A 16,253-nucleotide genomic window follows, 5' to 3' on the forward strand; every position below is an offset into this window, starting at 1 on the left:
ATCCGGAAATGCTCCGTGAATGGGGAAAAAGCAATCTACAGGCATCGATGAACTTGGTGAGAATTCTGTGCAAATATGCCAAAATAGATCGCATAGAAATTCTAAAAGAAATTGAAGGCATCATAAGTGAACTTGACAAATTACCACCAACGGATTACATCACCAAAACCAAAGCAGCAATTACTAAGAGACTCAAAAAACATGAAGACAAGATCAAGGCGAGAAAAGCCCACAAATTTGCTAGAGACTTGGCTGACTATGAAAACGGTCAGATTTTCACGTTTTCAAGGAAATATGATCTGGCCAAAAGGAAACAATACAGTGATAAAACTTCAACCGCAACTAAGAGTGTAGAGCCAGCAGAAAGTGCCAATGAAGATGCTTCTAATGACACATTGTCAGTAACGAGTGGTTCGAGTATTTCAAGTGCATCTGTGAAACCATTTCTTACAAAATACCAATCCTAAATATGAGTGAGGAGCTTGATATTTTAGTCGAGGAAAGACTTAAAACATTGCGTCCGAGAATACAAAGGAAGCAAGACGAAAACATAGGAATAAACGCAGAAGAGAACAGCGCAAAAGGCTCAAAAACCGCCACAAAAAAGAAAACATTTTGGAGAAAGAACAAACGCAACTAGATAACAGCATCATCAATCTGACTAATGTAGTTCTTACCAAAGCAGAGCAACAACTTCTGGCGTTAGGCTTGAACTTTTGTCCTGGTGAAAATTTCAATTATGCACGAACTCGAATTGATGTATTCTGTTTCATACGGAAACTGAAACTTAAAAAATACTTCACATTAAAAGCAGACAAAAAACAAACAAATGCGTCTGATAATACTGTGTATGATTGTGAGGGTACCCCGTTTTTACAAGCCTCTGATGCTCCTGGGGTAGTAACCATGCATGACCTTCTTGAAGAAGAAGAGCCTAGTGATAGTCAACCAATGGACTCGATTGATTTTTCTACATGAGAAAGATTGCGCAAAATAGACTTTGTCCAACAAGGGGCGGGTTTGAGTCCATTTAAGAATAAATCAAGTTTTGTTCCGCTAATGCCAAAAGACTCGACATACACCTACCATGACATGATCATAAAGGACTTGAAGCAACTTAACATAAGTATTAAGAAAAATAAACGTCAACGTGGCTCTGTGTTTAGGAGATTAGCATATGACAAATTGATTAAAAAACTGGGTGAAAACTGTGATATTGTGATAAAAAAATCCGATAAAGGGGGAAACCTTGTTTTATGGCCTAAAAAACAATATATAGCTGAAGCTGAGAAACTACTAGGCAATGAACAATGTTACCAGAAAGCCACATTCAAAGAATATGAGAATGCTAGAATGATCTTGCAAAAAATGTTAGCTCAGTGGAGAAGGGAGGGCCTGATATCCAATGATGAAAGTAAATTTCTATTTAAAGAACAGCCAGTGCTGCCTGTTTTGTATCTAATTCCTAAGATACATAAACAGGTAACACCGGTTCCTGGCAGGCCCATCATCTCTGCTACAGACAGCGCTAGCGAAAACATTGGTCAATACATAGACCATTTCCTGCAAGATCTGGTAAAATCCCTCCCAAGTTTTGTAAAGGACACTGGGGACTTTTTGACAAAAATAAAAGATGTAGAGTGGTCTAATGATCTGTGTCTAATAACTTTAGACATAGAATCCTTGTATACAAGTATCAATCATACACAAGGACTAGAGGCGATTAAACATTTCTTAGCAACTAGACCCATTGAACTCTACGCACACAACAAAATGATTATTGAATTGATTAACTGGTGTTTGAACAATAATTTTTCCTCTTCAATAACACCCTGTTCAAACAATTGAGGGGTGTCGCTATGGGGGCCTGTTTCTCCCCCAGCTATGCGTGTTTACACGTGGGCTGGTGGGAGGAACAGGTCCTTAGGCGCCAATATAGGTCAGTATACGAGCAACAAATGGCGTTATATCTTCGATACATTGACGATGTTTTCATTATTTGGCGCGGCGACATGTCATCTGCACAAGAATTCATAGATGACATCAATAACAACGACCTCAATTTAACTTTCACTTCCCACATCCACACTACTCAAATAGAGTTCTTGGATGTTAAACTTCAGGTCATTAACAACAGACTACAAAGTACCTTATATAGAAAAACCACGGCTGGTAATATTACATTACACGCCAACAGTTCACATCCTAGGCACCTCATCGCCAGTATACCTTACGGTGAGGTCCTCAGACTCAAACGCATTTGTAGTGATGAGAATGATTTTCAGAAGTGTGTTGAAGACATGCGTGTCAGGTTAAGAATAAGAGGCTATAGCAATAAACTCATCAATGAGGCTATCAGTAAATCTGACAAACGTCCAAGAGCTAGTCTATTTAAAGAGGGGTCTATCCAATCTACATCTGGAGATATAAATACCAACTCTGATAACCCTAGATTAATCTTGACCTATTCACGACAAGAAAGGAAAATTAGAGCTATTGTCCAAAAACACTGGCCCATTGTCCTCACAGATAATGTCCTGGGTGACTGGCTAACTACTCCCCCTGTTGTTGCCTTCAGAAAAGGCAGATCCATGGGCAACGATTTGGATAAAAATTCCCCCGAGACGATAAAACCGATACCTTTGTTACAACCTGCAAAGGGTTTCAAAAAATGCACTGTATGTCGTGCTTGTAAATTCGGTTGCAATAAGTCATCTTATCAGACCCCATTCGATACTTCCCCTATTGCCATCAAGGGGAGCTTCAATTGTAAAACGGATTTTGCTGTTTATATCCTGACATGTACCTGTGGTTTAAATTATGTGGGAAGCACAAAGCTACAGGTGCACGTCAGGATATTACAACACTTGAGGGCCATCCTCCATAATGATGCTGCCTATCCCGTGGCAAGGCACTTTTCTAAATGCCACAACAAAGACATCAATTGCCTTTCTTATTTTGTTATTGCCGCCGTTCCAAAATGCAAACGAGGTGGCAATAGAGAAAGGAAACTCAGGCAGCTGGAGACTAAATTCATCTTAGAACTAGATAGTAAATGGCCACGGGGTCTGAACAACTCGGAGGATATGTGCACATACTTGTAAATAGCATAAAACAGTAACAGTTCCTATCAAATATATATACATGTATGTACCGTTGTGTATTGTAGGAACACTGCATTTGCACTTTACCATTTGCCCATGGGTATGCAGAGCAGATCTGCCATTTTTACTCTTTTTACTCTCTTCATTGTTTCTATATAATTAATAAAATGTTATATTGACTGTTTTGACAAGATATATCTTTCATGGCATATTTTAACGTCTTATGTACATTTGTAATACAGGTTTTTAAATCCGGCTGGAGAAAACCATTTTTATCAATGAATATATGTGTTATTGACTTGCTATGAATTTGGATATTGTTGAGTATGTTAATATAAAATGCACACAGGACACTTTATATTTATTATCTTTGCACCATTGCACATCATGTAGCACTTTTTCATAACCTTGCACTATTTATAGATAAGTAGCACTTAAGCACTTTTTTTGTGATTGTCTGATTGAAGGGGATCTAAACAATATAATGACATCACATAAATAACAAAGATTTCGGCAAACAAATTTGTTCACTGTTGAATTTTAGCATACACCCTGATAGGATAATAGTGTAAATATATCAAATGAGGATTGATCCTGTCAGATGATATTCAGCTTATTGAAAGTGTACAATTTTGCCTTGTGTTAAATCAAGCATATGATTCATCATGGAATTCTAAAATGCATTTAAGCAGTTATTTTTAATGTGAGACTCCGGGAGATCACAAGACACATGGTAGTCTTTTGTTCCTTTTCATTCATCACGTGACTTGTAGTCCACGCAAACAAGGGGGTGTGCACATTGTGGTAAAAGATGTATAAAAAGTAACAGTGACGTGAAATATGCTGAATGTGATCAAGGGCTCCTGAAGCCCGAAACGCGTCGTTGCAGGCTGCGTGGGAAACGCAAATAAACGAACATCTTGCCTGAATTGCTGTGGTGGTCTGAGTTCCTTCTTCGCCGGGAAACGGAAGTGGTGGGAATTGTTTGGCGCATATATATATATCGCGGAGAATTTTGGATTTAATATATATATATATATATATATATATATATATATATATATATATATATATATACATATATATATATATATACTTGTTATGATAGTCAATTAAAAAAGGAGAATATCATAATTTAAATTAAAATTAAAATTAATATTTTTATAATAATTTTACATTATGTATTTGTATATAAACATATTCACATACCTATATATGTGTGTGTGTGTGTTTGTTTAAATAATTATATATTACATATATTTTTTAAATACTATTTAAACATATTTGGTGGGTTTCTATTACCTCCAAAAGCTACAATATCACCTTAACCCTGCTGCATTTACTAGCTTGCATCTCTACTCCAAATGACAAAGAAGTACTGTGCTGAGTTGAAACATACATACCCAATAAAACAAAAAACATATTTGTAATAAAAAAAATCCAGTATTCAAAATGTTTTTTCATTTTATTTTGCACTTGATATGTATTACAGAAAAAACATCAATTCCACCCATGACAGTATATACTTCATTTACGCAGCACAGAATAACTTATTGCCAATTTGGATATATGTTAACCTGTAGTTCTGCCGCGAAACAATGGGGCAGTGGGTATCATCCAGCTTAATTTTACACACCATTTTACATACCAACCTGGTACCCACGAAAGTGCTCGTCAGCCCTGACCTGCAGCAGATTGAATTCTGCTCACATGGCCCACTTAGTTTTTATTCAGAATTCAAAACTAGCAGATTTCATAAAATAATACAATTAATGGAAGAAACAATAGTCAAATTATATAGGCGACAATATAGAACAACATTTAAGGATAACTGTTAAAAAAAACATGCTCAAGAAAGTTCTTTTATGGTCCAATACGAAGATAGTAAGAATAACCAAATGCAGATCTTTCTCGTCCCTGTCACATCAGTTCGCTTCACGCTTAAGCACAGCCCCAAGTTTTTCACAACAAGTTTGGAGAACACTTCCGAAACTCACACGCAACACCATGCAATCTTTCAACAATGCATAAAAAGATGAATAGCTACTTATTCGTCCTCCCAGGAAGTGATATAGGGCTTTGTGAATAGTGTGAAAGCACTATACATGTGACACATGCAGGATAATTTACCCCAAACTACTCCGTTAGGATATTGTAAGAGAATAAGGCATTCAGGAACATTTAGATGCATGAGTACCTTTAAAGTGCAATATAAGGATATGGAACTCCAAAGTGAGTTTCCATATCGTTATAATGTACATGTTGGAAAAGGCCCTTTCTGCATGGTTATCCCCAAAACCTATAGCCTTCTCTCCTTTTTTTGCTGAATTCATTTTTTTCAGTCTTAGGACTCAGTGGGCCTTATCACTGCTTACCAGTGCTAAAGTGCTTGTGAGAGAATTGGCTTGTACTCAATTGGCCTATCTGATTTACTTATAAGTCCTTAGTAAAACGCACTACATGTGCGTAGGGCCTGCGCATCAAATGCTACTAGCAGGCCTGCAGCACTGATTGTGCCACCCACATGAGTAGCCCTTTAACGTGTCTCAGGCTTGCAATTGCAATGAAAGTGTGCACAGTTTAAACTGCCATTTCGATCTGTCAAAATAAACCTTTTGCCAGGTCCATATATTCCTTTTTCTTACATATAAGTCAGTCCTAGGGTAGGCTCTGGACAGCCCTCAGGGCAGGGCACAGTGTATGTAAATTCAGGACATGTACTTTTAAGTTTTGCATGTCCTAGGAAGGGAAAAACATGTAACTTTTTTTTCACTACTACAAGGCATATCTCACCCATAGGATAACATTGAGGATACCATATTACATTTTATAACTGTAATTTCCAGGGGGGCGTGGCTTGGACGGCAGTAGCTAATGGCTGCCTGATCGAGCCGTCGCGCCAGAACAGAGCCAGCGAACGGATTTTACCAGCGAAAAACTGAGCTTTATCAAACAAAAAGCACATCAAAAGTGATCGGAACGTAGCAGCTACAGAGAGCAACTTAAAAGAGGACAGAGGATGAGCCAGAAGAGGTGCCCAGAGATATCGGAGGAGAGGAGCGATGGTGCCACTGGGATCCAAGATGTAAACGATGGTGCCACTGGGATCCACCAGTAAACATCGCCCCTAAAACAAGAAGGCACCGGGCAACACAGCAGTGACTATCGGAGCGAAGAGGGCAGAAGAACGAGCCCCAAAGGTAGCAGGTACCGCAAACCCTGTTGCCGCTCCCACCTCACCGCCCCATCCCGACCTCCACGGCATCACAGCAACGCAAGGCCAGAGAGCGGGGGAGGGGCGTGGCACCAGTGGACCGGATCAGGAGCATCTCAGCGCCTCCGAGTGCACAGAACCGGAGTCTATCCGATACCCCCTGCCACCAAGATCTCAACCAAGACGACCTGGGAGAGGTGCCCAGCGACATAGGAGGAGAGGGGTGGCGGTGTGACCGTGATCCAAGATGGCAACCGGTCCCACCAGCAACCATCTAACCTAAACAAGAAAGTACTGCGAAAAATAACCCCGGCTATTAGAGAGAAGTGTGGAAAACCACAAGCCCTAAGGGAAGCAGATACCGCAAACCCCCCATTCCGAACCCCACAGCATCACATCACAGCAACGTGGGGGAGGGGCGAGGCGGAGCGGGATCCAGGTCCAGGAACATCCCAGCGCCTCCACGCGCACATAACCGGACCTTAGACTGTACCCCCCTTCACCAAGATCTCAACCAAGACTGTACCACAACACCCAAAGAAGGAACTCAGGGTCGATACCAGCCCTCCTCCTATTACTCCAACTAAGGCATGACTCACGTGAAGCGGCCGCTCCCTTCCCAGTAAGAAACCCAGCGAGCTGGAATTACTGTCAGGTGTAGAACACCCATACAGGAGATAGCGCTCACCAAATCCAACTCCAACTCTGCCCTTGCAATCCAACAATGACAAACAAGCTGTGCCGAGCAAGATGGTGCCAGCAAGCAGCAGTAGCCACAGCGAGTAACAGCCCCAAGGTCAGGAGAAGCCCCAAAAAAGCCCGCGAGACCCAACACTGTCTGACCGGGGGGCACAACCACCAATCTGGATTGCCGAGATATCGCCGCATCCCCGCATTGCCTCGCTGGAAAACCCGGAGACGGGAGAATGGTGAGTGGGAGGGAAACCGCGCACAAAGGCGGTAAAGAGTCACAAATTGGCAGGGGCCCTCAGCTATCGGTTCCCACTCTCGCACCTGAACTCTGAGAGAACCGAGGCGTGCCTATCAGGGAGAAAAAGAGACCGTAGCCAGCGAGCGCAAGGACTGAAGCAAGCGCAACCGTGAAAGCAGGAATCGACGCACGCTCAGGGACGGCCCCAAAACTGGAGCAAAGGGGGTCCAGCAAACTGCATATCGAGACCGCTAAGAGGAATGGCAGACAATGACTAGAGACAAGATACCTACCTGTGAAAGGACAGCGAGGGTGGAGAGTGTTAGGTTAGGCGGGGGAAATAAGGACCACAAACCCGAGTGACGCAGGGAGTAAAGTACCGCTACACCCAGTCACAGACAGAGTGTACACGACTAGAAACATGGCTGACAGGGAATCCAGACTACAAGCCCAGCTACAGAAAAAAAGTAAGGGTGAACCACAGATATCGGACTCACCAATCAAGCAGAAGCCGGATATTAACACCACACTTGACATTATTCTAAAGAAACTGGCAGAGGGGTACGACCTACCGAAGTCTACAAAACTCACCACTGAATCTATACAACTAGAACTAGCTGCAGTCAGGGCTGACCTGAACACGGTAAATACTAGGCTCGCAGTGGCACAACAACGCATCAGCGACACAGAGGACTCTAGTCAATGCACAAAAAGAGAAGTGAAAGAGCTGTCCACAAAAACGGATTACCTGCAAAGACTAACGGCCGAGATGGAAGACACGAGCCGCAGGGGGAACATACGAATACTGGGAATCCCTAAAGGGGCCCAAGAGGAGGCTGGGTCTTACACCAGATTCTTGGAAGATCTCATTTCGAAGATCACGAACCTAAAATTCGACTGACAATTTGAACTGGACAAGGTGTTCAGAGTCCCAGCCTCAAGACAACTTGCAACAAAATTTACCAGACCGATCATCTGCAGGCCGCTGAGATCTCAACATGCGGAGGAGATTTTCAACTATGCCAGAAAGAACCACCAGATCATCTGGAAAGGACAAAAAATCATACTGACACAAGACTACTCAAAGACAACAGTAGACATCAGGAAAGGCTTCCTCGCTCAACGCCAAACACTCAAAAATAGAGAGATCCAATTTACCTTTGTTACACCGGACAAGTTTAAAATAACCGACAGGGGCAAAAGTCACTTCTTCACTGTCTACAAGACCTGCACCAATACCTAAAAGGCCCTCCTACCTCACAGATGGACGTGACAACACCTGGAACTGCCAAAAGAGTGCCATCTCCTGATCCCAGCAGTGAGTAAGGACACATTATAAGCGGCTCAAACCTCCACAAACCACGCAACCTTCGGCTACCTCATGACGAATCGGCCATAGTAAACAAAAACATTGGGACCTACCTCAAAGAAAGAAGAAAGTACCGTGCAGACCTCAAAGAACCATTAACACTGCCCGCATGATATGTTCGACAGGACAATCGCAGGGTATCCTTTTTATCCAGGGTTAGACCCCTACGCTATTGTTTACAACCACGGCTGCCAGCCTCAATAAGTGAGGCGTCCAGTCATCCACTGTTATGCAACGCCTTAACCGGCGAATCGCTGTACAAAACTATTGCTTTTGAAATTACCTAATGCAAAGACTCAAATCCGACTTAGCTCCGGGAGGCTCAATGGCGATCCTGCCATCGCACCTTCCAGAACCTAGAGGATGGGAGTGGGAGGGGGGGAACAAGAGGGGGGATGGGGAGGGGGGGACAGAGACAGGGGAGGGGGGAGGCATGAGAGGACTCTTCTTTAATCTAACTTTCATATCTTCTTGTCTTCACTTATTCAATCTAAACTACCTCAGGAACCAGGCAGTGGGACTGTGTAATAGGATCTTGAGAGTCGGGCACAGAGAGCAGCACTTCCACCACCTAGATAATGGCTAGCAACACTTATGTCGCATTAGCGACTGATCTAAAAATAACCTCACTAAACATTAAGGGCCTAAACCACCCCATTAAGCGCAGGAAAGTAAACGAATACCTAGCACAATCCAAGAGTGACATAGTCCTTTTACAGGAGACGAAACTGGATGATGAGAGCTACAAACTAGTTAGGGCAAAGTGGATAGCCCATTCGGTTTGCTCTCCGGCGACCCGAAAGAGAGGAGGCGTCATCACGCTCATCTCCAAGAACTCCAAACTCTCGATAAACTCTCACTCGCATGACAGCGAAGGAAGGCTACTGATAACCAACATCTTAATAGGGAGCGACCTGCTCCACGTGGTGAACCTGTATGGCCCCAACTCAGACACTCTCCCCTTCTGGAAAGAAGTGGCTGATTCCATTGTCAAAATTCCGCAAATCGAACTGCTGATAGTAGCAGGTGATATCAACATGCCCTTAGACCCACTGTTAGACAGACAATCACACTGCCAATACCACCCTAAAAGCTCCCATAATTCCCTCCTTAGCATATGCACGAAGTTCAACCTCAAAGACGCATGGCGACTTACACATCCAACCACGAGGGACTACACCTTCTATTCAAAACCCCACAAATCACACACAAGAATAGACTATATCCTAATTTCAGGGACCCACACGCACATGATGGAAGAGGCACAAATAGAACCAAGGCTAATATCAGACAACTCAGCAGTAAGCCTGAAACTGGCAGGTAACCACAGCGAGGCGAGGACCCGTAGATGGAGTTTCCGAATTAGTACCATCACAGACCCTGCGCACAGAAAAAAGATCATAGACGCCCTTTCCGACTACATGGCCAATAACGATAATGGCGAGGTCAGCATAGACACCCTATGGGATGCTCTGAAAGCCACAATCAGGGGGAAGCTAATTGACATATCGGCCAGGATACATAAGAAGGCGAATTTAAGACTAACCGAGTTGGAGGCAGAAATCAAAAGATTAGAAAGCGAACTCATAAAAGACAACCGATTTGACTCCACCCTTCATACACTAACGACCGCCAGATACGAATATAACCGAGTCATTAGCGAAAGGCCTGGCCTCTGGTTCAACAGATGTAAAGCACTAAACCTATGCGAAGCCAATAAGGCAGGGAAACTCCTGGTGTCATACCTGAAATATAAAAACAACCAGAGAGCAGTCACAGCGATCCCTGACACTGATAGCAAAACATACACCAAACACAAAGACATCCTCAGAATCTTTAGGCAATTCTACCCAGACCTCTACAGAAACGACAAGCAACTAGATAAAGACGCATGCAAAAGATACCTAGAAAGATTAGGCCTACCGAAACTAGTCAGTGAGGACAGCTTGAATCTGGGGGCAGACATCAACACTACAGAGATAGTAACGGCAGTCAGGTCCCTAAAAAAGAACAAAGCCCCCGGCCCGGATGATGTCGTGACCAGACAGCTGGGCACTAGGACCCACGGCTCAAGGACACTGGGGACAGGACACCGGACACCACATCCGGTCAGGGGGGCAGGACGCAGAGCACTGGGAGCGGGGACTGGGGAAGGACGCACATGCACAAGGCTGTAACAGAACAAAGAATAAAGTTACCTGACGGAAGGTCCTGAGTAGCGTGTGATCATTGGGGTGACCCTATAGGATATTACAACTGGCGATGAAGGTTCGAAGAGGCCACGTGTGTCGTTTGGATTGGATCGCCCGCATCGCGATTAAACCAGGAGCGCACCCTGGATTGCGTCCGTCGTGCCCAAAGTGAAGAAGATTGGGCGCCGTGAGGAAGAGTAGCAACACGGGAGCCCACCCCTACTGCTGTGAGAACACGATCGCCTGTGCCCAGTAAGCGCTGTGTGAAAGAGCGCAAAATCAAAAAAATTGGCGTGAGCTCTCGCGAGAGTTTCGGCGGCCATCTTGAAGTCAGGCAGAATCAACGAATCAGCGCGCAGGAAAGACGGGCGGCCATTTTGAAGTCAGGCAAAGCCCGATTGGTCGCGAAATCTCGCAGGAATCTCGGCGGCCATTTTGAAGTCAGGCGAAGGAGCCGATCAGAAGGCAGAAAGAGCCAGCAGCCATTTTAAAGTCAGGCAAAAGTGAAAAAGGTTGTAAAAAAGGTCGGAAAGAGCCCCAAAAGCAAAGGAAAAGGTGGCAAAGAAAGCCAAGAACAAAATAAAGAGCAAGGAAGAGCTCCAGACGAGGAAAAAAAGAGCGAAAAAAGGCCTGAAAGAGCATAAAAGAAAAACTGCCAGAAAGAGCACCACGAGGTGGAAACTAAGAAAGGAAGTAACAAAGAAAAAGACATAAAATATAGATATGGCAGAGCCAAGACAGAGCGCCCAATATCGCAGTCCACTCCCATTTAATTTATCAGAGCCACAAGTAGGAATAAGATGGGAGTGATGGATCGCAAGATTTGAAAGATACATGGAGGCTACTGACGTAGTAGAGGCCAAGAAACTGGGCCTGTTTCTGAACTTAGTGGGTGATGAAGTGGATGAACTACTAGTGACCTTACTAGCAAGTGAGACATCAACATACAAAAAGCTCATCAAGTGCCTGACAGACAAATTTGAACCTCAAAGAAACATTGATTTCGAAAGATATACCTTCACCATAGCTTTCCAACATACAGATGAGCCGCTGGATGACTTTGCTACGCGACCAAGGAAGCTAGTAATGCACTGCAAGTTCGATAAGTATGACAACGAGCAAGCAATTCGCCTACAAATCATTGAAGGGTGTTGTGACACCGAGTTCCGCACACAAATCTTGAAGGAACCTACATCGCTAGAAAACATCCTGTCACTAGCAAGAGCAGAAGCAAGAGCAAAACTACAATCAAAGCAAATGTAAAGGCAAATTGAACAGGCGCACCGCATGACAGACAACAGCCGCGCCGGCAACTGGAGGAAGGGACAAAACGAACATACAACAAAGAAACAACAAGAGTCACAGTGTTACAGATGCGGTTTGGAATTTCCACATAGAGGCGCATGCCCAGCGTTTGGTCAAACTTGCAGAAAATGCAAACGGAGCAACCAATTTGCCAGTGTGTGCCAAGGAATGCAGTTCAGAAATGAAAAAGGAAGACCAGGAAGACAGCGGATGGTGACAAGCAGACAAGTCAGGCACATTGAAACAACAAACAGAAGCTCATCAGTAGAGTCAGGAGACGAGGAAGAAGAAGAATAAGTGAAGCAACTTTACCTCATGTCCACAGATGAAGGCACAACTGAGGAAAGCATTCGCCTGGTGGATAAGAAAACAATCAAAAAGACAGAATCTGTGACAACAGACGTCGGCCCACACAAGGCATGGTTTGTGCTTGACAGCGGCGCCACATGCAACATCATGTGTGCATCGGAATATGAAAAGATGGAAATAAAACCAGCGCTTCAACCATCAAGAGTTGAGGTATTCACATGGGGTTCAAGGAAACCAGTAACGAACCTAGGGAAGTTCAGAGAAAACCTAACGTACAAAAACCAAACGATAAAAGAGGAGATTCATGTGTTGAGAGGGGACATTCCGGCACCATTCTTGCTGAGCAATGTCACAGCACAAGTGATGGGCCTGTTGGAAATGACATACAACATGTCAGAAAAAGGAAGCATCCTGAAAGAATATCCAAAACTACTGAAAGGACTAGGGAAGCTAAAAGGGTGACAAATTATGCTACATATCGACAAAACAAAAAAAACGGTAGCTCAACACCACCGGCGAGTACCAATACACCTGCAACCACAGGTAGAGGAAGAAATAGAATCACTTCTGAAACAGGACATCATAGAGCCGGCAGAAGGACCAACACCCTGGGTGTCGCCAATAGTGGCCGTACCAAAGAAAAACACATCAAAGATCAGGATCTGTGTCGACATGAGGATATCAAACATGGCAATTGAAAGAGAAAGACACCCTGGACCGCACCTTGACGACATGATCAGCTGCCTGACAGGTACGAGTCGATTCTCGAAATTGGACTTGTGCAAGCGATATCAGCAGCTAGAGCTGGATCCGCAATCAAGATACATAACAACATTCTCCACACACCTAGGTTTGTTCCGCTATAAACGTCTGAGCTTTGGGATATCGTCAGCAGCAGAAATATTCCAAGAGACCATCAGACAGGTGATAAGGCCAGTGAAAAACAGTCTGAACTACAGCGATGACATCCTGGTATTAAGACAGATGAAGAGCACGACAAGGCGTTGCGAGAAGTATGGTCCCAGCTAGAACAGGCTGGCCTCACACTAAATGAAGACCAGTGTGAACTGGGACGAGATGAACTGGTGTTCTTTGAACACATTTTTTCAAAAAAGTAATGCGGCCAGATAGCAGTAAGGTAGATACGTTGGAAAAAGCGAAGCCACCAAGCGATGTCGCAGAAGTCCGGTCATTCCTTGGTCTTGCCAGCTACTGTGCAAGGTATATCAAAGACTTTGCGACAGTAAGTGCACCACTGCGGGAACTGACAAAACAAGGACAGATTTTTGCATGGACAAAAGATTGCAGCAAGGCCTTTGAGGAAATAAGAGAGGCCGTGACTGCCATAGATCATCTAGCATATTTTGATCCACTGTTGTGTACCGAACTAACAGTAGACGCAAGCCCAGTAGTATTGGGGGCAATAGTGGCGCAACACAGACCAGGAAAGGACTCACCAAGATGCGTAGTGACCTATGGGAGCAAAAGCCTGTCAGACATTGAGAGAGCATACTCTCAACCGGAGAAAGAGAGCCTGTCAGTTGTGTGGGCCTGCGAACATTATCACATGTTCATATATGGAAAACCATTTACGATAGTAACGGACCGCCAAGCTCTAATCACAATCTATGGGAACCCGAATGCCAAGATACCGCCAAGAATAGAGAGGTGGGGAATAAGGCTAATGGACTATAACTTCAAAATAGTACACAAGCCTGGCAAGGAACACAACCCAGCTGACTATATGTCCAGAAACCCATTGCCACACAAAGCTGAGGCTACGACAATGGCAGAGGAATATCTGAATTTCATTTAAAGCACAACACGCCCGCCTCAAAAACAATGTCAGAGTTGGAACAGGAGACAAAACGAGACCCCACCATGCAAGCCATTCAGAAAGTGACCAGACAACAAAGGTGGAGGCACATAAACAACAACAGCATTGTGGATGAAGGAGTGATAAAGGAGGAGCTGCTAGCATTCAAGAAGATTAATGAAGAACTCTCAGAGACCGAAAATGGCATCCTGAAGAGAGGAACAAGGATAGCAATGCCCCGCAAGCTGAGAAAGCAAACAATTGAACTGGCACACGAGTTTCACAGAGGAATAGTGGTAACTAAGAAAATGCTGAGAAAAAAGTGTGGTTCCCAGGGCTAGATAGCATGATTGAAGCAATTGTCATGCGCTGCCACATCTGCCAGGTGATGGGGCCACCACCAAAACCGGAGCCACTTCAAATGTCTGAACTATCAAAGGCGGTCTGGACAAAATTAGTGGCAGATTTCTATGGACCACTAGAGACAGGAAACTATCTACTGGTCATCATTGATGAGTTCTCCCGTTTCCCAATAGTCAGACAAGTAGCATTAACGTCAGCAAATGCAACCCTTCCAGTAATGGATGACGTGTTCGCCACATGGGGCTCGCCCCAAACACTAAAGACTGACAATGGCCCGCCATTTTCGGGAGAGGAATTCCGAAAGTTCATGGAATACCTTGGAATCAGACACTGGAAGATAACGCCCCTGTGGCCACAAGCAAATGGAATGGCGGAACGGTTCATGGGGACCATCAAGAAGGCAGTCCAAAGAGCAAAATTAACACAAATATCAATAGGACAGGCACTGTGCCAGATACTGAGGGACTACAGGAACAGCCCTCACAGTTCCACAGGCCGATGCCCGGCCGAACTAGTTATAGGACGCTCGAGCAAGACCAGGTTGCCACAAATGGAAGCAACGATGAACGCAGACCGAAGCAACATAGCTGTCAAAGATGGAGAGGCAAAGGCAAAGATGAAGGCCTACGCTGATCAACGGAGGCACGCCGCCAAACCAAACATAAAGGAAGGCGACAGAGTGGTAGTGCGGCAACAACAGCAGAGGAAATCAGACAGCACATTCTCGAAAGACCCGCTGACTGTGATTGAAGTGAAAGGACCGATGATAACCGCGGAGGCCCGGCGATACAACATCACAAGGAAAAGTTCGCATTTCAGAGAATTGAAGACCGAAGAAGAAGAACCTCTGAACACAACCACAACGGCAGCGAAGTAAAAAGACAATGGACAAGGGAATGAAAATGACATAAGACCGAGAAGAACGTGCAAGAGACCGCAGAGACTGATTGAAGAGATGTAATGTGACCAGGTCTCTCTCTCTCTATATATATATATATATATATATATATATATATATATATATATATATATCAGAAGAATCCCGACCGCCTCTCGCTGCGGTCATGAACGGGCGTAGACCTCCTCTCCACAATTGATTCAGTTCTAAATCAAGAACGCCATTACACAGGTGAAAGTGTCAGCAGTGCAGAAGTTTATTCTGTAAGTGTAAGAGCAAGTGCCCTGAGGAGTGCAAAGGGTAGGTAAGCCCGTGAAAGTGAATGTTCGTGAATGGGCCCCTTCCTTTCCTCCTGTAAGGAAAGAAGAAAAGAAAATTAGAGAAGGATACAAAATTAGAGAAGGATACATTAGAGAAGGATAAGGAAATTAGAGAATTATAGAAAAGATTTGCTTTTCTTCTTTCCTTACAGGAGGAAAGGAAGTGGCCCATTCACGAACATTCACTTTCACGGGCTTACCTACCCTTTGCACTCCTATTCAGAGATCACGTATGTCACGTTTATCTGTACTACTGGGAACATCACGTTTGATGCTTTTGGACCTTGATTTGTAATAACCTCTCCATGGTTGTAGCCAATTCCTGTTGACTTGAGAGTTAACTCTAGTTACATTTTTTGAACTGTAACTCATAGTACTCCTCTGACATTACCGTATTTTCCTTTGACCATTAGGGCACTTGCCATGAATTTC

Source organism: Lissotriton vulgaris, chromosome 6 (assembly GCF_964263255.1).
Source record: "Lissotriton vulgaris chromosome 6, aLisVul1.2, whole genome shotgun sequence".
Lineage (NCBI taxonomy): Eukaryota > Metazoa > Chordata > Amphibia > Caudata > Salamandridae > Lissotriton > Lissotriton vulgaris.